The sequence below is a fragment of the Peromyscus leucopus genome, unplaced genomic scaffold (genome assembly GCF_004664715.2).
Source record: "Peromyscus leucopus breed LL Stock unplaced genomic scaffold, UCI_PerLeu_2.1 scaffold_1097, whole genome shotgun sequence".
Taxonomy (NCBI): Eukaryota; Metazoa; Chordata; class Mammalia; order Rodentia; family Cricetidae; genus Peromyscus; species Peromyscus leucopus.
The window spans coordinates 6,508-32,109 of NW_023504223.1; the positions used below are offsets into that span (position 1 = coordinate 6,508).

Genomic DNA, 25,602 nt, shown 5'->3' on the forward strand with positions numbered 1-25,602 from the left:
CAAGGAAGCAATCAAACAAAGAGTTGGTTCTTTGAGAAAATTAACAAGATAGATAAGACTTTACCCATATTAATGAAACAGCAGATAAAGAGAGCATCCAAATTAAGAAAAGCAGAAATGAAAAGGGGGACATAACAACAGACAACAAGGAAATCCAGAGAATTGTCAGGTCATACTTCAAAAATCTCTACTCCACAAAACTGGAAAATCTAAACGAAATGGATAATTTTCTGGATAGGTACCACATAACTAAGTTAAATCAAGACCAGATAAACTATTTAAATAGTCCAATAACCCCTAAGAAAATAGAATCAGTTATTAAAAGTCTCCCAAACAAAAAAAAACCAGAACCAGATGATTTCAGCACAAAATTCTACCAGATCTTCAAAGAAGAGTTAATATCAATACTCTTTAAATTGTTCCACACAATAGAAACAGAAGGACTATTACCAAACTCCTTTAATGAGGCTACAGTTACTGTGATTCCTAAACCACACAAAGATGCAACAAAGAAAGAGATTTATAAACCAATCTCCCTCATCAACATTATGCAAAAGTACTCAATAAAATATTGGCAAACTGAATCCAAGAATACATCAAAACAATTACCCAGCATGACCAAGTAGGCTTCATCATAGAGATGCAAGGATGCTTCAAGATATAAAATGTAATATGAAATATGAAAATGTAATCTGTCAATGTAACATTCCATATAAACAAACTGAAAAAGAAAAACCACATGAACATCTCATTAGATGCTGAAAAAGACTTTGACAAAAGTCAAAACCCCTTTATGACAAAGGTCTTGGAGATGGCAGGAATACAAAGAACATAATAATGGTAATTTAAAGAAAGCCAACAGTCAACATCAAATTAAATGGAAAGAAACTCAAAGCGATTCCACTAAAATCAGGAACAAGACAAGCCTGTCCACTCTCCCCATATTTATTCAATATAGTACTTGAAGTTCTATCTAGAGCAATAAGACAAAATGAAATCAAGGGGATACAAAGTGGAAAGGAAGAAGTAAGACTTTCCCTATTTGCCAATGATATGATAGTATACATACGTGATGCCAAAAATTCTACCAGGGAACTCCTAGAGCTGATAAACACCTTCAATAATGTGGCAGGATAAAAGATTAACTCAAAACAATCAGTAGCCCTCATGTATACAAATGATAAATGGGCTGAGAAAGAAATCAGAGAAACATCACCTTTTTTAATAGCCACAAATAATATAAAATACCTTAGAGTAACCCTAACTAAGCAAGTGAAAAACCTGTATGACAAGAACTTTAAGTCTCTGAAGAAAGAAATTAAAGAAGATGTCAGAAAATGGAAAGATATCTCATACTCATGGATAGGTAGGATTAACATGGTAAAAATGTCAATCTTACCAAAAGCAATCTACAAATTTAATGCAATCTCCATCAAAATCCCAACACAATTCTTCATAGACCTGGAAAAAACAATACTCAACTGCATATGGAAAAAACAAAAAAACCAAGATAGCTAAAACAACCCTGAACAATAAAGCCACCTCTGGAGGCATCACAATCCATAACTTGAATCTCTACTATAGAGCTATAGTAATAAAAACAGCTTGATACTGGCATAAAAATTGACATGTGGACCAATGGAATTGAACTTAAGGCCATGACATTAACTCACAGTCTTAGGATCACCTGATTTTTGACAAAGAAGCCAAAACTGTACAATGGAAAAAAAAGAAAGCATCTTCAACAAATGGTGCTGACATAACTGGATGTCACCATAGAAGACAGCAAATAGATCCATATCTATTGCCATGCACAAAACTCAAGTCCAAGTGGATCAAATACCTCAATATAAAACTAATTAATATGAACCCGATAGAAGAGAAAGTAGGAAGTGGGTTTGTATGCATTGGCACAGGACACTACTTCATAAATATAACACCAATAGCACAGACACTGGAAGCAACCATTAATAAATGGGACCTCCTGAAACTGAGAAGCTTCTGTAAGGCAAAGGACACAGTAAACAAGACAAAATGACAGCCTACAGAATGTGAAAAGATCTTCACCAACCACACATCTGAAAGAGGGCTGATCTTCAAAATGTATAAATGATTGAAGAAACTTGACATCAAACTACCAAACAATCCAATACAAAAAATTGGGCTACAATACTAAATAGAGAATTCTCAACAGAAGAATTTCAAATGACTGAAAGATATTTAATGAATTGCCTCACTTAACTGTGGCCTAGTCCAGTAATATTGATTCATCACTATCAAGGAGAAATCATTGTTTGCACAATGATTCACATTCTATGATGTGCATAGTTTTCATTATGGTTACCTTTACATTAACACATCATGACTACAGTGCCATACACACACAGTGGAGTCACTGACTTAACTGATCCCTGTGCTTTTGGAAACAGAGCCCTTCTCCTAACATCTTGACTCAGTGTTTGGAGGAATGAAAAGCTAGATGTATTTCTAAGGCATTATATTTCTTTATGACACTATGTACTCAGAGTCAAATAATTAGTGGGAGGACACAGTGTTCTAGGATTAGGGGTGTTATGACAATATGCCAATTTATTGGTTTATGGTTCATAAAAGAATATTACAGAAAGTCAAATTTCAGATTCAAAAATGAAACTTGATTTCTGCATTGACATGAAGATGATCATTTGGAAATGTATTCAGTTGACCATTGGTTTCATTAAAAAGAGACGCAAACTATTTAGAGTGGTACATGGACATAATATTGGTATTCAGACATTTATCTGCAGAAAAGTATTCTGTGGTTCATGGACAATATCCTAAACTAGGATTGAAACTCTCAGTTCTACAGAACATGATGTATGCTATTGTGACTTGGTCAGTCCTGCCATGGGCCATTTTTGACCCTTTCCCTTTTTAACTACCATGGCATCATCTGGTGTAACAAGTTTGTATCACCAGAAATGACTTTCCCATGAGCAGTCTCTTGGTTCACACTTGTGGCAGAATCCATTAAGAGGATTTCATGTCTTGGGACTTGTTCTCTGTGCTCTTGGATGAAATCATACTGCCTGTGGCCAGAGAAGATCCTAAAAGCTATGTTTGTGCATATTGTTTGTTATTCTGAAAGCAGGGCCTCAGATTCAATGCTTAGGGGAAGAGATTACTGGATAATTCCACGGGGGTGGGGAGGTGTAGAGTCCTGTCAGAAAGGACTTGGGATGATTCAAGGGATAGCTGCAGTCATCAATAAAATTATAAGCAAACACTTACACACACGAGCTACATATCTACAAGCTAGACCCTGCAGAGTCCACCTTATCATTCTCATGAGGGGCCAGATACTTTATTAATATGCTGTTCTCTTGGATTTTCATCTCTTGTTTTCTGCAGATTCCTGTCCTTGTGTGCTCCTACAGAAGCAGCAGTGAGTGCTTAGTCAGAATCAACTATCATTTAACCGGTAAAGGAAATGTGGTGATTGTTGGATTTTTCCCTGCTTTTAATGCCTACCCAATCAACAAAACAATTGAATGGAGAATGACTGAATTTAACAGAGATTATATGATTGAGTGAGTCCTTTATTCATTTATTCCTTTTCAAGGTTTGGCATTCATATGCTGTAGGGGAAGTAAAGATACAAGCATTTATTATTCCCTCTTTACCCCATTAAGAAGTATTCTCTCTTCCACTCTTAGATCTTTCTGCAGTGCTCTCTTCCTAGTGACCCATCTGGTTTTTCAAAAGAGACAAAGGAATTTGGGTTTTATTCTTTTCCTAGACCCTGGGAATTTCCCCGGTAGTCTCTGACATGCCTGTAACTCCTTAGGATTTGGATGTTTGCAATGCTAGCTCTGCAAGAGAAAGATCATAGAATAGAGGACTGACCGACTATTTGAAGGGACTCTAAAATCTAGCTGTGCCCCTGTGAGAAGGGATAATGTCACTGATGTTAATGGCAGCAATTTCCTTGTGTGAGGCTGGAATGATAATTTGTGTTTGCTGCTGAAGATTTGGGAGCAGGGATGTCAGCATTAGACACTGAGACCTACTCTCTGATTTAGAAATGCCTTCATCTGTCTCAGATTCTTTTATCTGATATTAGTATGTATATTCTTTGATAACTTAAGACGTTTTCCTGTTTCATACATATTTATCCAATGTATATTTGATCATTGCTATGAATGTGTTTCTGCGCACACACTGACTGTGATGGGGCTTCTGAAAGATTTTTCTCAGGCATTCTCAAAGATGCAAAATCAAGATATTGTGTCTGACAAGTCTGCTTGAGTATCGTAGGTTCTGATAAGAGAAACAGTCATGTGTGTTGGGGTTTAAAAGAAGTAAGGTATATTTTATCCCAGGCTGACATGCCCATAGCTCTAGATAACCACGAATAAATATTTGAAAATGGTAAATGCAGCTTAACTCAAGTCTGAACTCAACAAAGGCAAAATGGAAATACATTTTCAGGAATTAGGTTGGAGGTAATTGATGGTTAATCACCTAAAATAAACATAGGACTGAGGATGGATACTTGTCTGTATGACCTTACTGTCTGCTAAAATATGACTGTGGAGTAAGTCATCAATTCATCAGTGGAAGAGGACAAATGTTCAAGTGTGGAATGTGATTTGACATGAATGATACTGTAGTAGCTTCACTCTGAATTGGGCATACTGAAGCCAGTTGGGGAAATTTGAAAATTGACATCTAGATGAAATATTCTGTGGATGAGTATACTGCCTCTAGAGATCATGTAAGGTTACAGTGCTATATGGTCTACCAGACATTTGATTTGCTAGGAACTCTTCTGCTACAGAAGGTGTCGCTGTTCCTCCCTGTTCCTCCTGTTCTCCTCTGCTTTCTAATCTCAGCAGCTCAGGCACCTCTGTGCATCAGCCTGAGTCCCTCTTCAGGTGGTACAGCAGCAACCCCATGCATGCAAAGATCACACTTGTAATTAAATGAGCTCTGTGTGGCTGGCTTGCCTAATATGTACAAGAAGAGAGTGCTGTGTCAATGTGATTTGATATCTTATGAAGTCAGAAAGAAACTAAAATAAAGTCATAAAACAATAAGCAATTAACATATTTGATTAGACAAGCCATTCTCAATTTATACTTTTCATAGAGAGTGAGACACATGCAAGCATATATACTTCAAGGCTCACAGCTGATTTCCTGCTTTTGATAATTTTTTTTACATAGGTGTGAGAAACCATGTGTGCAATATGAAAGAGAGATAGTTGTCTTTCTCCAGTTAAATTTCCTCATTGTGGCTGCATAAATATATTTATCTTAATAACCATAACTACAAAAGACCATTAGTTGTGCAGTGAACACTATTTCCTATGACACTAATTTTTTGTGGTCTATTTTCTACTTGGATTTTACTTTGTTTTTCAAATTAGGAAGACAGTTAATGAATATTTGATAAGTAGAGAATAGTGTCTAATAGGTGCAAAGTATGTCTACCATTTGATTAAACCATATCAATCTACACAAGCACATGATTATGCAAACTATAGAATTTTTTTTCATTGTGATTAATTTTCCTACAAAAAGTAATAATGATACTTTCTCTCACTGTGCATGCAAGTGCTTTTCCTTAACACTAACTTAAAAATACAGCTGACATAGTTATGTCCAAGTTGCATTTTGTCACTTATATGTGCATTAGTACATTAATAACTTGAAACAATTTATGTATTAGAAGAATATGAAAAGTCAGAAATTTAAGATTTTTTTCTGTCTTGCTGTGGATATTTTCCATCTTTTTGTTTTTTTTAAAATTAAAGACATACATATCTGTTTGCTGCTTATTTGAAAAATTTTTATGATGTCATGTTTATTCTAAACATTTATAATATGTCATACTGAAGTTGTAAAATAACATAAATTTTTTGTTTTACAAGGTATATTTTTAAGTTATCAAAACTATATTTTTCAGATATGACACAGCTTTCCTGCTTTGTTCTAAAACTAATGGCACTAATTTCTTTAATATTTGCATTGTCTTAGATATCAGTAATATTTATATATATTCATACTGTCAGTATGGGGTAGAGAATAATGATTTGTCATATGTAATAATGTGCAGCAATTTAACTATACAATTTAACATGTTCTTCATTTCAATTTTTGTGATATTATTTTTCCATTTTTTTTTGTTTTTCAAGACAGGGTTTCTCTGTAGCTTTGCGCCTTTCCTGGAACTCACTCTGTAGCCCAGTCTGGCCTGGAACTAACAGAGATCCACGTGTCTCTGCCTCCGAGTGCTGGGATTAAGGGAGTACTCCACCACCGCCCAGCTAAAAACATCTTTTTTTTCAATTGTCCATTTTATAATAAGCCATATGCTATCAGAACAAAGAATCTTACTGGACATTATGGTAGTTCATGCCTTTAAACTGAGTATTTGTAAGACACAGACATGTCAACCTATGTTTTCAAGGCAAGCATGGTCTACATAGAAATTCTGGAACATGCAAATAAATATATTGAGTACTCTTTGAGAAATATCTTTTTAGAGTCTCTTACTTTATTAGTAGAACTAATAAAGACATAGTTTATAAGTACTTTGCAGTGAAAGTTTCATACATAATAATGTTTGGGGAGCATATATATACGCCTTTTGAGTTGCCCAGAGTGTGTTTGTGTCTTGGTTCCCAGGAGAATAAAATGCCAAGTTCTAACCCTGTGTGCTCACACTGAGATGGAGAACTATCATCCCATTTACTTTTGCATTGTTGAGTAAATAGTGAATATAAGTGTAAAGGAATCCTCATTTATATCATATGTACTCTTTGGATGTAAAAAAGCTTGCAAACTAGTATATTTTGTATTAAAAAATTCTGCTCAAACTTTTAAGCCTCATAGCCCACTGGTTAGTAGAAAATAGAAGGTTTCTGGGCCAGAATGCTCATATTTTGAAGACATTTTAAAAGTATTGTTTCATGTGAGTGAGTTATTGAAGGCTGCTCTATGCATAGTGGACAAACTACTTACCTTTTTAAATTTATTTTACATACCAACTAACGATTCCCCTCTTCCCTCCTCCCACCCCTCCTTTTCCCCCTCCCCACCCAGCTGGATTCCCTCCTACAAGAAGGAAAGGCCTCCCACGGGGAGGTACATTTAGTAGAGGCAAATTCAGGCCACTCTCCCTGCCTCAAGTCTGTGTGAGGTGTCCCATCATAGGCAGTGGGCTCCAAAAAGCCTGCTCATATACCAGGGATGGATTCTGATCCGATTGCTAGGGGGCCCCTTAAACAGATCAAGGTACACAACTCTCTTGATATGCAGAGGTCCTAGCCCAGTCCCATGCAGGCTCTACAGCTGTTGATGCAAATTTCATGGGTTCCCACCAGTTTGGTTTGGTCATCTCTGCAGGTTTCCCTATCACAATCTTGATGCAATGCACTTGCTCATAGAATGCCTCTTCTCTCTCTTTGACTGGACACTTGGAGCCCTCCCTGGTGTTTTCTTGTGGATCTCTGCATCTGCTTCCATCAGTTACTGAAAAAAAGCTCTGTGATGACAGTTAGGGTATTCACCAATCTGATCGCTGGGGTAAGCCAGTTCAGTTCATGCAACCTCTCCATTATTTCTAGTAGTCTAAGATGGGGTCATCCTTGAGGATTCCTGGGAACTTCCCTAGTACCCAGATTCTCTCTATCACCAAGATGTCTCCCTCTATCATGGTATCTCTTTCATTGATTTCCCACTCCATCACTATTCCAGCTCAACCATCCCATCCCCTTATGTTCTCATCCCCCATCCCCTACCCTCCATTGCCCACCATTCATCCAGTTTACTTATGGAGATCTCATCTATTTCCCCTTCCCAGGGCAATCCATGGATCCCTCTCTGTGTCCTCCTTCTTAGGTAGCTTCTCTGGAGTTTTGGGTTATAGTCTGGTTATCCTTTACATTACGTCTTGTATCCAATTATGAGTGAGTACATACTGTGTTTGTCCTTCTGAGTCTGGGTTACCTCACTCAAGATGATATTTCCTAGTTCCTTCCATTTCCTTGCAAATTTCATGATATCATTATTTTTCTCTACTGAGTAGTACTCTATTGTGTATATGTACCACATTCCCTTAATCCATTCTTCTGTTGAGGGGCATCTAGGTTGTTTCCAGATTCTGGCTATTGTGAATAATGCTTCTGTGAACATAGTTGAGCATGTGTCCTTGTGGTATGATTGAGCATTTCTTGGGTATATGGCTAAGAGTGATATAGCTGGGTCTTGAGGAAGACTGATTCCCAATTTTCTAGAAACTGTAATATTGATTTCCAAAATGGCTGTGTAAGTTTGCACTCCCACCAACAGTGTAGGAGTGTTCTCCTTGCTTCACATCCTCTCCAACATAAGTTGCCTTCGGTGTTTTTTATTTATCCATTCTAACAGGTGTGAGATGATATCTCAGAGTCATTTTGATTTGCGTCTCCCTGATGACTAAAGATGTTGAGCAACTCCTTAAATGTTTTTTGGCCATTTGAGCTCCTGCTGTTAAGAATTCTCTGTTAAGCTCTGTAGCCCATTTTTTAATTGGTTTGTTCATTATTTTGTTTGCTAGTTTCTTGAGTTCTTTATATATTTTGAAGATCATCCCTCTGTCAGATGTGGGGTTGGTGAAGATCTTTTCCCATTATGTAGGCTGATGTTTTGTCTTATTGACTGTGTCCTTTGCCATACAGAAGCTTCTCAGTTTCAGGAGGTCCCACATATTAATTGTTGTGCTCAGTGTCTGTGCTACTGGTGTTATATTTAGCAAGTGGTCTTCTGTGACAATGTATTCAAGACTACTCTCTACTTTCTCTTCTATTAAGTTTAGTGTAATGGGTTTTATTTTAAGGTCTTTGATCCACTTGGACTTGAGTTTTGTGCATGGCCATTGATATGGATCTATTTACAGTCTTCTACGTGTTGACATCCAGTAATTTCAGCATCATTGGTTGAAGAAGCTTTCTTTTTTCCGTTTTACAGTTTTGGCTCCTTGTCAAAAATCATGTGTTCAGAAGTGTGTTGGTTAATAACAGGGTCTTCAATTAGATTCCATTGGTCCACATGTCAGTTTTTATGCTAGTACCAAACTGTTTATAATACTATAACTCTATATATAGTAAAGCTTGACGTAAGGGATAGTGATGCCTCCAGTGGTGACTTTTTGTAGAAGATTCAAACAGTGCTTTCTGTAAATATGTCATCTATCTTGAGGATTGCAAGTGCACAGGGTGTGTTGAATGTAGAGGTAAAACTAACTTATGATGTCATTTAACATTCAGAATTTCTCATTTTAGTCTTTTGTTTCATGTTACCTGTCTGTTGTTGAAAGTTGGATATTTTAGTCAAGCACCATCTCTAGGCTGAGGTTGATCAGTGCTTTTAAACCTAAGACTGTTTTATCAGTGAAGTTGGGGAATCCTGTATTTGACGCCTATCTGATTAGGATTGTTACACCCTTTTGTTGAATTTTTCCTTTAATTAGTAGAAAGGACACTTCACTGTCTCTTCTAAACAGGTTTTGTTGGATGTCTGTTTTGTCACATTTTAAGACAGTTGTGACAGCTTAGATTTGAGGGATGGTCTAATTTTTTTTTTAATTTTTAGTACATCCTGACTGAAGTTTTCTCTCCTTTCACTGCACCCAGTTCTCCTCTTTTCCTCTCCTCCAGATACTCTCTTCATCCATTTCCCTTCAGAAAACAGCAGGCCTCCCAGGGATTTCATCCACACAGCACATAACAAGATACAATAAGACTAAGCACACACCCCTCATATCAAGGCCAGGAGAGGCAACTCAGTAGGAGGAAAAGGGTCCCAAGAGCAAATGAAAGCGTCAAAGGCACCCCACTCCCACTGTTAGAGGTCCCATAAAAACATCAAGCTAACAACCATCATATATAGGTAGAGGATCTAGCACAGACCCACATAAGCTCCAAGATTGCTGCATAGGTACCTGTGAGCTCCTGTGATCCTTGATATACTTTACTCTGTGGACCTGTTCTCCTGGTGGTCTCAACTCCTTTGATTCCTACAATTCTTCCTCCCCCTCTTCCGTGGAGTTTCCCAACTCCAAGGGGAGGGACCCAATGGAAATCTCCAATTTGGGCTCCCTCTCTGACTAGTATTTGGCTGTGGGTCTCTGTATCTGCTCCCATCAGCTGTCAGCAAAGGACTCTCTGATCATAATTGGGCCAGGCACCATCTGTGAATATAGCAGACTATCATTAAGAATCATTTTATTGATTTTGTTCCTTCCTGAGTCTCTGGGCTATCCAGCCTCCAGTTCCTAGTCATCTAGACAGTGTCAGGCATCGGTTCTCTCTCATGGCTTGGACCTCAAGTTAAACAAGTCATTAGTTGTCCAGTCTGTCAATTCTGTGTCTCCACTGCCTCAGCACATTTAGATGGCAGGACATATTGTAAGATGAAGATTTGATGGCTGGGTTGGTGTCCCAATCCCAACACTAGAAGACTTGCCTGGTTACTGAACATGGACTGTTCAGACCCATCTCCTCCATTACTAGGAGTCCTCCTATGGTCACCTTCAAAAAATCCTGAGAGCTTCTACTGGACTAGGTTTCCCCCAAATTCCCCCCAATTCCTGTCATCTCTCCCAGTACTCTCTCCCTATACCCCACCCTTGAACCTGATCCCTCCTGTTCCGATGCCCGCCTCTACCCCTCACCCCTTGTCCACCCAGAAAATGTATTCAATTTCCCCTTCCCAGGTAGATCCATGTGTCCCACTTAGAGCCCTCCTTGTTACTTAGCCTTCTGGGTCTATGGATTGTAGCCTAATTATCATTTACTTAACAGCGAATGTCCACCTATAAGTGAGTACATATCATGTTTGTCTTTCTGGGTTTGAGTTGCTTCACAAAAGGATGATTTTTTTCTAGTTCCATACATTTGCCTACACATTTCATGATGTCATTTTTTTCTAACAGCTGAATATTACTCCATTGCATAAATGTACTGTAAGTTTATGACATTCCATAGCACATAAATATACCAAATTTTTTTATCCATTTTTGGTTGAGGGACATCTATATTGTTTCCAGCTTCTGGCTATTATGAATAAAGGATCAATGAACATAGTTGAGCAAATATCCTTATGGTAGAATGCAGTCTCCTTGGGGAACACACCCCAGATTGGTATACCTGGGTCTTGAGGTGGTCAATTACCAGTTTTCTGAGGAACTGCCATATTGATTTCCATAGTTGCCATGCATGATTACACTCCCACCATCAATTAAGGAGTGTTTCCCCTGTTCTACATTATTGCCATCATGAGCTATCACTTGTGTTATTGATCTTAGCCATTCTGACTTTTGTAAGATGGAATCTCCAAATCATCTTGATTTGCATTTCCCTGGTGCCTAAGGATGTTGAACATTTCTTTAATTGTCTTCAACAACTGCATGTTCTTCTTCAGTTAATTCTCAATGTGGCTCTGTACCCCACTTTTTAATTGGATTATTTGGTTTGTTGATGTCTACTTTCTTGAGTTCCTTATATATTTTGGACATTAGCCCTCTATCTGAAGTAGAGTTACTGAAAATCTTTTCCCATTCTACAGGCTGCAATTTTGTCCTATTGATTGAATTCTTTGCATCAGAGAAGCTTTTCAGTTCCATGAGGTCCCATATACTAATTGTTGATCTTAGTGCCAGGACTAGCAATTGGTATTCTGTTCGGGAAGTCATCTCCTCTGCCAATGCATTCAAGGTTATTAAGCACTTTCTCTTCTGTTAGTTTCAGTGTGCCTGGTTTTATTTTGAGGTCACTGATACACTTGGATTTGAATATTGGCTAGGGTGATAAATGTGGATCAATTTGCACTCTTCTACATGCAGACATCTAGTTAGACCAGCGTCATTTGTTGAAGATGCTGTCTTTTTTCATTGTGTCTGTCTGGATTCTACATCAAAAATAAAGTGTCCAAGAGTGAGTGGATTTATGTCTTGGGTTTCAATTAGATTCCATTGATTATCCTTTCTGTTATTATGCTAATACCATGCATTTTTAATTACTACACCTCATAGTATAGCTTGAAATCAGTTGTAGTGATATGTCCAGAAGTTCTCTTATTATACAGGACTGCTTTAGTTATGCTTGGTTTTTTTATTGTTGTTGTTCTTCCATATAAAATTCAGTGTTGTTCATTCAAGGTCTATAAAGATTGTCTTGAAATTTTGAAGGGTATTGAAATTGAATCTGTAGATTGCTATTGGTAAAATGGCAATTTTTACTATGTTGATCCTACCCATTCAAAAGTATGGGAGATCTTCCCATCTTCTGATATCTTTTAAATTTTTTTTCTTCTAAGAATTGTAGTTTTTATTTTATAAGTCTTTCAAATGCTTGAATGCTTAGTTAGAGTTATCCCAAGGTATTTTATATTATCTGTGGATATTTTGAAGGGTATTATTTCCCTGATTTCTTCCTCAGTCCATTTGTCCTTGTATATTGGGTGGCTACTAATTTTTTGAGTTAATCTTGTATTCAGCCACATTGCTGAAGGTGTTTATCAGGTATAGGAGTTCCCTTGTGCGAATCTGTTGCTATTCTGATGGGTCCCTCTTTGAATATGACTTGGTCTTTCTCATTTCTACCTTCATTGTTCCCTATGCCATCTTGAATATGCTTATTCTTTGCTTCAGTCCTAACTATTCTCTCACTTGCCGTTTGAAAAATTGATTTAGTGGTCATAATTTTCTTCAACCAATTTTTATCTTGAAAAGTGTACCTTTCTCTTTCATTATGATTGATAGTTTTTCTGGGCACAGTAATTTGAGGTAGTATCAGTGCTGTTTCATAACTTGTAGAATTTATAAGCTCAATCTCTCCTGGCTTTGTAGTCTCTACTGAAGGAATCTGTTATTATTCTAATGGGCCCTTCTTTAAAGATGACTTAATCATTCTCTTTTTCACTTTCCAAGTCCTTTCTTGGTCCTGTATATTAACTATTACTATTATTTTTTAACATAGGAAGATTCTTTTATAATCCTTTATATATGGACTTCTGCAAAGTCAAATAGACTTAACATGTATCTATAGAACATTCTAACCAAAAACTAAAGGATATACATTCTTCTCTGCAGTCCATGGAATTTTCTCTAAAACAGACTACATATTAGGGTAAAAGTAAATCTCTAACGTTCAGGAAAATTTAAAGCACATCCTGCATGCTCTCAGACAATATCGACTAAATCAGGATATAAACAACAAAAAAGAAAGAACACAAATTCATGGATGTCAAGTTGCACAAAAGTAAACCAAAACTGACTGAAGAAAGAAATCTAGATGGGCATTGACATTCCTAGAATTGAATGGAAGTTAAATCATAACATAGCAAAACCTGTGGAAAACAATGACAGCTGTCACAAGAGGAAAGTTTATGGAAGTGTGGATCCATGAAAAAAACTTTGAGAGATCACAAAGTAATGACTTTAGGAGATACCTGAAACCTTTCAAAATACAAGAATAATCATCACTCATAAAGGTAATCAGTAAGAGTTCATCAAAATCAGGGCAAAAGCTAATGAACTAGAAATGAAAAATTCAATAGAAAGAATAAATGAGGCCAATACTAAGATCAGTAGCATGTTAGTCAAATGAACAAAAAGTATAGAGAATTCAAATAAATAAAATTAGAGATGGGAGGGACAAATTACCACAGACAGACATTGAGGAAATTCAGAGAATCAGAAGAATAAATTATAAAGCATGTATTCTATAAATTAGAAAAATTATAGAAATAGATGCATTTGAAGATATACATATAACCTACCAATATTAAATATAAATGAAGTTAGTAGTTCAAGTAGACATATAACATACAGTGAGAAAAAATATTAACTAAAAAAATTCACAATTTAAAAAAAAATCACAAGTCAGAGATAGTGCACAATCCTACCAGGCCTTCAAAGAAGAGCTAACATTAACATTTCTCAAACTATTACACAAAATAGATAAAGAAAGAACACTTTTTTTGGAAGGTGGTATTATCCTGATTTCAAAAACATACAAACACCCTGCTATAAAATGAAGAAAAATTAAAGGGCAACCGCTTATGAAAATAGAAAAAAATAAAATGCTTGAAAATGGAACTCAAGAACACACAAAAATGATTATACACCATGGTCATGTTAGCCTCATCCAGTGGATGCCGGTCTGTTTCACCATCTCTAAATCAATGAATGTAACACCATGTAAACACACCAAATGGAAAAAAAAGAGTCATCTGGGTAAATGGAGTAAGGCCTCTAACAAATATCCATTATGACTTCATGATGACAGTCTAGGAGAAAATAGGGGCAAATAGAATAAAGCCTGTTTTCTTATAAGTTTAAGGTGTTATCTTCTTTTCAACAATACCAAGCGATATGAAGAAAATAACATTTCATTTATATGAATCACTAAATGCATGTCACCCTTTGGAATGAACTTTGATACACAAATCAAAGAACTATGTATAAAATACAAACTTAATGAAACAAATCTTTCCAAATATTATATTATTCTTGTGAAATGTCATAATATTCTTCAATGTGTGTGGAAATTTGGTGGCTACAGAGTGCAAGTTATTATCCTCACTAGTGACTAATATTAAGAGAATGAGTAAATTGATCAGAAGGTAATATGCTTGCAGTGCAAATATAAGAACTGCGTTTACTTTTGTAGGTCTCAAAAGCAATAAGAGGGAGCATTGCAGTGCACATGTGTAAACCTGTTTTTTGGGAGAAATGAAGGGTAGAAGTGGGAAAAATCCAAGTTTATGTGCCACAAACGACCTGTTATTAAATGCAGATGAAGATAACAACTCCCATTTAAAGTTTCCCTGGTTAGAAACATGTGAATGCATACAAACCACAGAGACATATATACACATATCACACAACACACATATAAAAATGAATTGTTATTGAAATGTCAATTGTTCAGACACACTGAATGGCCTGGATGTTCCTGAATTAAGCAGTTTCTTAGTAACTGGTGACTTGATCAAGAAACGCTCTATTTTTTTTGTGGTTGTGCAGATTTAAAGTTGAATTTTAGAAGTCTGAAGACCTTATCTTAACCTATGGACAGAATTCATCAAAATATAAGGCCACCCTCCTAGGGCTCCAGTCATGGAGAGGTTCACATTCAGGGTTTTACATAGTTCTAAAGAAATAAAACAAAGAGCCTCCTAAGTCATATTGACACTTAATACAGTAGGAGGTTCTTAAACTACATACATATATGAGTGAAATACCAAGGAAATCACTAAATAACAGAGAAGACAAAGCCCCAACAAAATAATATCTCACCACCAAATCAAACTTCCAGTTTGGGGATGGGCCAGTTGTCAGCAAAACAGGCCCCATGGAAATGCCCAAACAACCCAGGCTATTGCCAAAGCTATTGGTTGCTCTCCACAAATTGATGGTAAAGCTCTATTGCTGGAGACAACACTACAGGACTCATTGAACATGGAGAAGTTGAGCTAGTGCCTCCTTAGAGTCTTTGCTCCTATACACTGTGTCCATGGTACTGGAAGGCAGGCTGCATGCTACCAAAGGAGAAAGGTAAACACCAACCTAACTATAGACCCTTCCATCTATAACGATGTTCTGTCTGCAAGATATACTAGTGCAAAATGGTTCAAAGCTTGTGGGACTAAACAACCAATATCTGATTGAAGTTTAGGGTCACTCCATGAGATGGAAACCAACACTTCTCAGATTGTCAAGAACTTGAGACAATATAGGCCATGGAACGAGGGGGAAACCAAATACTATTGTTTTGCTAAAGAAGTGTAGCAATGTAATGTCTCCTAAGGATATTTTGCTATACTCACAGATCATTGTGTCACTCAGTTATCATCAAAGAGGTTCTCTTCAGCCGTGGAACACCCAGTTCTAAATGAGATGTCTTCTTAAAGTCCATTCACTCAGGGCTCAGGGAACCTTAAAAAAAAGAGGAGATGTAAAGAGTCAGAGAAAGTGATCCGGGTGGTGGTGGTGCATGCCTTTAATCCCAGCACTCGGGAGGTGGAGCCAGGCAGATCTCTGTGAGTTCCAGGCCATTCTGGGCTACTAAGTGAGTTCCAGGAAAGGTGCGAAGCTACACAGAGAAACCCTGTCTCAAAAAAAAAAAAAGAGTCAGAGACACTGAGGAAACACGTCCCTCTCAACATAGCAGGACTGATGCAAATATAAACTCAAGAGACTGGGAAGGATGCACAGGCCTGTAACACTAAGACAGCACTAAGTTGCCAGCACTGAGAGGGGAAGGGGACACAAGCCCTCATCTTTAATTCAGGAGCCAGCTCCAACTTGCCACAAGCATCCATACTTAATCCAGTTGCATTAAAAAAAGTTTTCTTCAATGGAGTCTCCCTGGGTATACAAACAATTCTTAAGGGAAGGCTCTATGCTCAGTAGTAGATGGAAAATAAAGAAATACAGTCAATGGCATTTGGGAACTTTCAATTTTTAAGATTACATGACTTTTGTGCACAATTATTGTTTCTTGTTTTCATGGTTTTCTTCATATGAAAATGTATGTCTTTTCCTCTCTTGTGTTTCTTCCATTTTCACTGAATTTTTTTCTTCTGTTTGTTTGCTTGTTTGTTTTTATATGAATTTGTCACTATTTTTCGATACCTGTTTGTTTTCTAATAAGAGGGAGAAAGAAAGGATGTGGATTTGAGCTGGAGGGGAGTTGGGGGGAACCTGGAGGAGTTGGTGGAGGGGATACTGTAATTAGAATATGTTGTATGAAAAAAAATCTATTTTCAATTTGCTTGCACATCTGTTATGGTTGTGTGATGTGAGTCTTCCTCCTAAATATTGTTCTACCTTCTGTGCAGGTTAAAGTTGAGGAACTACCAATGTATTTTGGCCATGATGTTTGCCATTGAGGAAATCAATAGCAATCCCTATCTTTTGCCCAATACATCCCTGGGATTTGAGGTCCATAATGTCCCAAATAGTCGAAGGCGCACTCTGGCAGCTCTTTTTGCCTCACTTTCAGGCACTGAGTATAGCATCCCTAACTACAGATGTGCAAGAGAGATCATGTCAGCTGCTGTACTTACAGGACCATCATGGGCAATATCTGAATACATAGGGACACTGCTGCATCTTTACAAATTTCCACAGGTGAGAGAAGGTGATGTGAGAAGACATGATGTGAGCTCTGCTTGGTGACATTTCAGCTGTCTGTGAGGAAAAGAGGCAAGCTTGAGTAACTCTTCATGGATAGGGAAATAAAGGCGACACAGTTCACACATCTGTATTTGTGTAGCTAGAATACAGAGAAGGGAAAGAAAGGGTGAAGAAGACACACCACTATTAAACCTCTGAATATTGTCTCTATTTCTGCAGGATATCAATCACACTGTAATGTGTATGCATTAATTAAGTAAAATCAACCTTGGTTGAGGGGGCAGAGCCTGCAAATAGTTGAATGGAATTAGCCATAGAGCATTCTGATGAACCAGGAATACAGATAGAGAGACAGCATAGGAAGGGGTAGTGTGGGACATGGAATTTGGTTCTTTGTTTTGCTTTGGGATGAATGGAGAGACATGTCTGTTGCTGGGTCTCCAGTCAAACAGGAATGTTAGATGGATGTTCTTTGGTCTCTCTGATCTAACAGGTTTTCAACCTCACATCTGACTTCTGAGTCTTTGTTGGTAAATAAAATGATAGAGACTTAGTTTAAACCTACATAGAGCAGCCACCATGTACCCAGGCCAGGGGACTAGAAGCCCCTTTAGGCTGCAGCCTGCATGGCTGTTGGGGCCCTGACTGTGGGGCTGTGTGGCTGAAGACAGTAATTAAAGTATCAGTGGATTCATGTGCAGCTGCTGAGCTGACAGAAGAACATCACTGTATGTTCTCATAACCATAGGAAGACAGATTTGAACTTCAAAACAGGATTGTCCTAAAGGCTTCAAACCATTGCTGTGCAATTGAGTTCATTTTTATGACAACGTTCTTTCTGATTGTTTCTCCCTACAGCTTAGTTTTGGGCCTTTTGATACTACCCTGAGTGAACAAGGACAGTTTTCTTCCCTGTACCAGGTGGACCCAAGGACACATCTCTAACACTTGGCATTGTATCATTGATGCTTCATTTCCACTGGAACTGGGTTGGGCTGTTCATCATAGATGATGACAAGGGTGCCATATTCTGTCAGATTTGAGAAGTGAGCTGGAGAAATATGGAGTCTGTATAGCATTTGTGGAAATGATCCGAGTAATCAGGGGTTCATTTCTGACCACTTCCTGGAAAAATCAGGTGCAGATCATGGATTCATCAGCAAATGTGATTATTATTTATGGGGACACTGATTCTCTCTTAAGCTTAATAGTAAATATAAAGCAGAAGTTAGTCACATGGAAAGTCTGGGTCCTGAACTCACAATGGGATCATTCAGAAATTGATGACTATTTCCTGTTAGATGCACTGCATGGGACCCTTATTTTTTCACACCATAATGAGGAGATTAAAAATTTTACAGATTTTATCCAGACAGCCAATCCTTCTAAATATCCAGAAGATGTTTATCTTCATGTATTATGGCACTCATTCTTCAATTGCTCTTTTTTGAGGAAAGACTGTAAAATTGTGGATAACTGTTTGCCTAATGCCTCCTTGCGATTTTTGCCAGGGAACATATTTGATATAGCCATGAGTGAAGAAAGTTACAATGTGTACAATGCCGTGTATGCGGTGGCCCACAGTCTGCATGAGATGATTTTTAATCAATTACAAAATCAATCACTGGAAAATGGAAAAGAGGTGGTATTCTTCCCTTGGAAGGTAATATCACTTACATAGCAATGGATTATCAGCAATGTGATGTTCTTAGTGTTTCTAAAGGCATGCAAACTAGATATTATGGATCTTATAATATATTGACAAAATCCACATGGAACGTTGAACTTGTTCACTCCTCAGTGAATACTAAAATCATAGCCATCAATATATGTGATGAATATATGGCTGATGCAGGGGGGGAGCTGTTTAGTGTCTATACTGAGTTGTATTCTAAGAAGCCTCACAATCATCACACGGTAAAAATATTCAAATAAAAAATCCCTGTACATATCTCACACCAGAAAAAGAAGATATACGTAATTAATAACCAATAGAAAGCTTACATTATGTATGTTTTCACCTACACTAACTCTTTAAACCTAAAAATATTGGTTTTTATACCATGATAATTGGAATGGTTTTGAAATGTTCTTGCATGTGTTTATCTTTTCAAAGAATCTATGATTTGTCTGAGTCCACTTTCCTTATGTGCTTGGTTCTAAATTTCCTCCTAAAACTCATTGACATTTTAGAAAAATAATGATGTTTCTATTCTCCAAGGACATCATTTGCTCAATATCATTAATACCCATGTTAAGGTTTCTATTCACATCAGAAAGCAAAGTCAATAGGAGACTATAACTAATTCTGGCTCAGTTGCACCTTCCTGAGACATGTTTACCATAGCATCATGCATCTCTTTTAGATTCAACCTTTTCTCAGGAACACCAGATATACCAATCCTGCTGGTGACAATGTGGTTCTGGGCTGGAAGAGGAAACTAGATGTAGACTATGACATTCTCAATTTTTGGAATTTCCCAAAAGGCCTTGGGCTAAGTGTAAAAATAGGAACATTTTCTCCAAATCTGCCCCAAAGTCAACAGTTGTCTTTATCTGAGCACATGATACAATGGCCCACAGGATTTATAGAGGTGAGTTGGATGTTATCTCATGCCTTGACCTCTATGTAAGTAACAAAGTATATTTCTGAGTTCATGAATCTTCCTTGCTCTGTTGAGACCTGTATATATACACACAATGAACACTAATATAATGTATAGTCTTACTACATAATTCTGCTGGATAGACACATTGTTTTTATACCTCTTTGTTTATTTCATATGATAAAAACAATATTTATTTTAGTATGCTGTCTTGGCTAATTTTATGTCAGCTCAATATTATATAGAGTCATTTGGGAAAAAGGAAACTCAATAGAGAAAATGGCTTCACTAGGTTTGCCTGTGAGCACTCGTGTGCTGCATTGTTTTTACATTGGCTGATAGGAGAAGATCTAGCTCACTATGGGTAGTGCCAACCCTGGGCAGGTGCTCCTGGGTGCTAAGAAACAGAATAAGCAAGCCATAAGCAAGCATGTAAGAAGTACTACTCCAGGGTCTCTGAATCAGTTCCTACATCCATATTTCTGCCTTGAGTTTCTGCCCTAACTTCCCTGCTTAATGGACTGTAAGCTATAAGGTGAATTAAATCCTTTCATCCTCAAGTTTATTTTCGTCGATGTGTTTTGCAGTAACAGAAACACTAACATGCTTTCTGCCACTGTCACAGGTCACCTGACAGGAGACAGATTTTTAATCCCATCTTCAAAATTTTAGGTTCACAAATTTTGGAAAAGTTGGTCTTTTCCACTTAGAACTCTGCAAAGACAAAAGAAACATGATGAGAATTGTGGATTTTTTTTGTTGTTGATGTTTCAAAAATGTTACCTATCAAAACCATGTAGGTAGATTTTCCTTGGCTTACAATTTGCAGGTGTATTCCATTTCCCCAAGGAAGCCATGTCTTTAGGAGGTGGAGGCAGCTGGTCACATTGCATCCACAGTCAGGAGGCAGAGATCACTGATTGCTGCTGTCCATATTCCTTGCTCCTTTCCACTCCTTCTAGGACCAAAGGCAATTAACTGGGGACATCCACTTAGGGAAGGCCTCCCTGCCGCAAGCAACCTCATCTAGAAAAGCCACATTAATGCTCAAAGATTGGTTTCCACAGAGACTCTGAATCCTGGACCAGCCTGTAAGAGAAAAGCTCCCTCTTATTCCCCCAGGGAACTCTTGAGCAGGCACAAATGAAGAATTTGTAGATAGAGGTAAATATAGAGAGAGACAGACAGAAAACACAGGATAGCCTCGGGAGGCCCTAGGTCCAAACCTACCAGCCTCCTCTGTCTCTACTAAAGGGATTTTAAAGGAATGCCAAGGGGAGAGGCAAAGGACCTCCCCCAATGCAGCCAAGTGTAGACCATCTCTAACACTTATTGACCTTGCACATAGTCAAACCATCGTCTCATGCACCTCTGCTGTGTAAAGCAAGCTCAGATCTAACTAGAAAAAACTTTGTGGGCTTCCACACCAACCAGTGACCACGATGCCCTGTGTATGACTTACCATAGTAGTAACAGTACAGTTACTTTCATTTACAAATATCTAAATTACCAAATTAATGTTATATATTAACTCCCTCTAGGCTTGGAGGTTCAATAAAATCCTGAGCATTTCCTAACACTTATTTCATTTTTCTCAGAATCCTCACTCTGTATGCAGTGAGAGCTGTGGTTCTGGATTCAGGAAGACACCCCAGGAAGGCAAGGCTGCCTGTTGTTTTGACTGCACACCTTGCCCACAGAATGAGATTTCCAATGAGACTGGTAAATATCATTCATGCAAAGGATGTTTCCACCAGTCCACCTCTGTAGTATCTAAGTAAATTTATACATCTAAGTGAATTTATAGACAATTCTCTTCTTTTTCATGTTAGTGAATCATAAGTTATAGGTTATTATGTTATCCCTGAAATAACACAGTCTTGACACAGAAATTATGATGTGCTTTATGATCCTGATCCATTGTAAGCATGGTTGCCTACAGAAAACTCTTCCCACACCAGAGTAGTAGACTTTGCTGTACAATGACCTTGAACACATAGCACCATCTCTTCCTGATTTTTAAATCATATTTTGATCATAATCAGGAGTCAAGATTTTCCCCTTTTTTATTTCTAAATGTATGATGTCCAGCATGAATCTGGAAACACAGCACATGAGAAAGACTCTGTGTGTGTGTGTGTGTGTGTGTGTGTGTGTGTGTGTGTGTGTGTGTTGCATCCAGCAAAACTAAATTTTTACAGTCCTATAATGAACATATTTTCTCCTCTGTTTTCTTCCTCCTTTATAACAGCTGCAACATCTCTCACTTCTACAACAAACAATATGTTATAAATAAAGTCAGGTTATGTGATTAGTATATTGTGAACTCAGTATCTTATTTACTGTTTTAGTGTTGTGAAGAAACACCACAATGAAGGCACCTCTATAAAGAAAGCATCTTGTTGGGTTTAAGTCTGAGGGTTAAACCATTTTGATCACGGCAGGAAGCTGACAGGCATGGCACTGCACTAGTAGTTGAAAGTTTTACATCATGATCCACAGGGGCATGGAGAGAGAGAGAGAGAGAGAGAGAGAGAGAGAGAGAGAGAGAGAGAGAGAGACTTTTGAAACCTCAAAGCCCATCATCCCCAGTGACACACATCCTTCACCAAGACCACACTTACTCCATCAAGGCCTTGTCACCTGATCCTTCCCAAACAGTTCCACTAACTGGGAACCAAACATTCAAATGCATGAGCCTGTGGGGGTCATTCTCTTTCAAACCATTAACCACATGTTGAGACTTAATATCTGTAAAAGGCTAGAAAATTCACAGAGTACAGTACTGGAAATAACAGAATATTCTGTTCACAAGATGAGTGACAATAAATACTTGCATATTAATTAATAAGTTGAATGTATTAATTCATCATTATGGAAGTTCATCATTATGGAAAATTTAGGATGAATCTCAGCTACATGATAGAGTATTCCAATGTGGGAAAAATGTGAAATTATCATTAGTAGCACTATCCACTGGCTTATAATTCACAAACATTAATATGAACATTGCTTCTATGAAATGCCCAAGTTGAGGAATAGTTTTTGTGACAAGTAATTGAAATTTCAAAACATGGCACATGAGCAGTTTGCTTAAAAGAAATAAGGTGAAAAAGCCAGGCATAGTTCATCTACCTGTAGTTACAGAAACTTGGGACAATTAAGTGGAAAGATCATCATTTTAAGGGCAGTATTAACAAAACAGAGAAACCTGGTGGCACAATAAATTCAGGGAGCAAAAGAAAGACACTAAATCCAGAGCATGTGAGAAGGAGCATTGATTTCTTTGTGTATATGGAATAGGAAGATAGAAGTAGAAATGATTCACAATAATTGGTAACTATGTTATTAATGGTACTGTTTATTTATCCCTGAATAACATTACATAATTATCACATGGAAAAACAGGTGTCAACTTTATAATAGGGATGTTCTAAATGTGAATTTTATTTACATTTGTCATACTCTCATAATAATATTAAGATGATTTAGATTGTGTTAAGATCTGAATAGATTTAGAAAGAAAAGATACAGTGTCCACAGTTAACTTGAATATTCACATTGGATATGTATTTGTTATATTAGTTTTAGCTGTGTCCAATGAAGGAACATTTCTACTACCACAAACCAATCCTACGTGTATGTGTTAAGAACTAGTTTTTATAAAAATCTGTAGTATTAAGGATGGATTAATACACAAATGTAGGACACTTTAAAATTGAATCAATTATTAGCTGACAAAAACTGTTAAGTAGGTAAAACGTGTCTCTAAAAGGAAATGTTTAATCCAATATAAAGTGATTTGAATGTTTTATATGTCATATGCCTTTAATAAACAAGACATTGTACCCTATTTATGAAGCCTTCAGTATAAGCAATGACAGGAAGAGCAAAATTAATACACTGAAGAAAAACGAGGAGAGGTAATGGTGAAGAGATCAATGAAAATATAGTGAAAGTATGATTTGATGAAATGAGGACTGTGCGAAAGCTGAAGAAAACATAATATTCACAAAGAGAAAGTTGAGTCTATAGAAAACAAATTTGATAATCTATTAAAAGGATGTCTCAACAGAAATTAAATTAAACAATCATGAATTTTCACTGTTGGAGTGTTTCATCCTTGTAAATGTTAAAATACAGGGCATTTCAAAGAATGAAAAAATTGGTAACACAATGGACTTTGTTAATGTAGATACATTTCAGGCATATTTGAGAACAACATTTTAAAAGGTTTACAAAAGACACTCTTTCAGTCATACTGAAGTGATATGTCCTATTAAGGACACAGATTAAGTTCATAAAGTAGTGGTATCAAATAGTGCAAAACTAGATTCCAGAAATTTAATACAGTACTCTAAGGACAACAAAAACAAATAAAACAATATCATTTATGTCAAATGAGTGTGTGTGAGAGTGTGTGTGTGCGTGTGTGTGTGTGTGTGTGTGTGTGTGTGTGTGTGTGTGTGTGCATATAACAGAGAAAGAAGCATTAGGGCTGTGTAACTTAGGAAGTAGAATGGATATATGACTTCGGAATAACTATTCAGAAAGTATTTGTCCCTCAAGTAAAGGGAGATGGTTCAGAAAGAAGTGCAGTGAACTGGTGGGTGGAGATTGCCTGAGGAGATTAAAAGGACAACCTGAGCATGCGCTTTTGATCACATTCATTTCTACCAGATATGGATCAGTGTATGAAGTGTCCAGAGAGTCACTATGCAAACACAGAGAAGAACCACTGCCTCCAGAAGACTGTGACCTTTCTGACCTATGATGATCCCTTGGGAAAGATATTCACCTCCATGTCCATGGGCCTCTCCTCACTCACAGCATTTGTCCTTGGGATCTTTGTGAAGCATAGAGAAACTCCCATTGTCAAGGCCAATAATCGGGCTCTTAGTTACATCCTGCTCATCACTCTGACCCTCTGTTTTCTCTGTCCCTTACTCTTCATTGGCCATCCCAACACAGCCACCTGTATCCTTCAGCAGAACACATATGGACTTCTGTTCACTGTGGCTCTTTCTACTGTATTGGCCAAAACTGTAACTGTAGTCATGGCCTTCAAGGTCACTGCTCTGGGAAGTGTGGTGAGGAGGTTAATGATATCAAGGACTCCTAACATTATCATTCCACTCTGCACCACAATCCAACTTCTTCTCTCTGGAATATGGCTGTCAACCTCTCCTCCATTTGTTGACACAGATGCTCACTCTGAACATGGACACATCACTGTCATGTGTAACAAGGGCTCAGCTATTGCCTTCCATGGCATCCTTGGATACCTGGGATTTTTGGCCCTAGGGAGCTACCTTATGGCTTTCTTATCCAGGAATCTGCCTGACACATTCAATGAAGCCAAATTCCTGGCTTTCAGCATGCTGGTGTTCTGTAGTGTCTGGGTCACCTTCCTCCCTGTCTACCACAGCACCAAGGGGAAGGTCATGGTGGCTCTGGAAGTCTCCTCTATCTTGGCTTCCAGTGCAGGGATCTTGGGCCTCATCTTTGCCCCTAAGTGCTACATTGTGTTGTTAAGGCCAGAAAGAAACTTACTTCATCATATCAGAGACAAAACTCATTCTAGGAAAAAAAAAACCTTCGAAACATAGCTTGCATGTTTCTGAAATTAAATGGAAATCCTGAACTCTGTTCTACATCCTTTGAACAGTCACATATAGGTTTCAATTTATCATTTGATTGGATGGGTATTGGTTCTTGATCTAAATACCTTAGTTGAATTTTTTTCTAAACCAATAAGGAGTTTTTTTTTTTTTTTAATATTGTGGAGGGTCATTCCTTACCCACACATTTCCCCAGAGTATTCTTG

At 37.5% G+C, this 25,602-nt stretch overlaps 1 pseudogene; it reads left to right on the forward strand.

The window, feature by feature from the left end:
- Window positions 1-16,887: 16,887 nt before the first annotated feature.
- Window positions 16,888-25,384, forward strand: LOC114685609 (annotated as a pseudogene).
- Window positions 25,385-25,602: the final 218 nt, after the last annotated feature.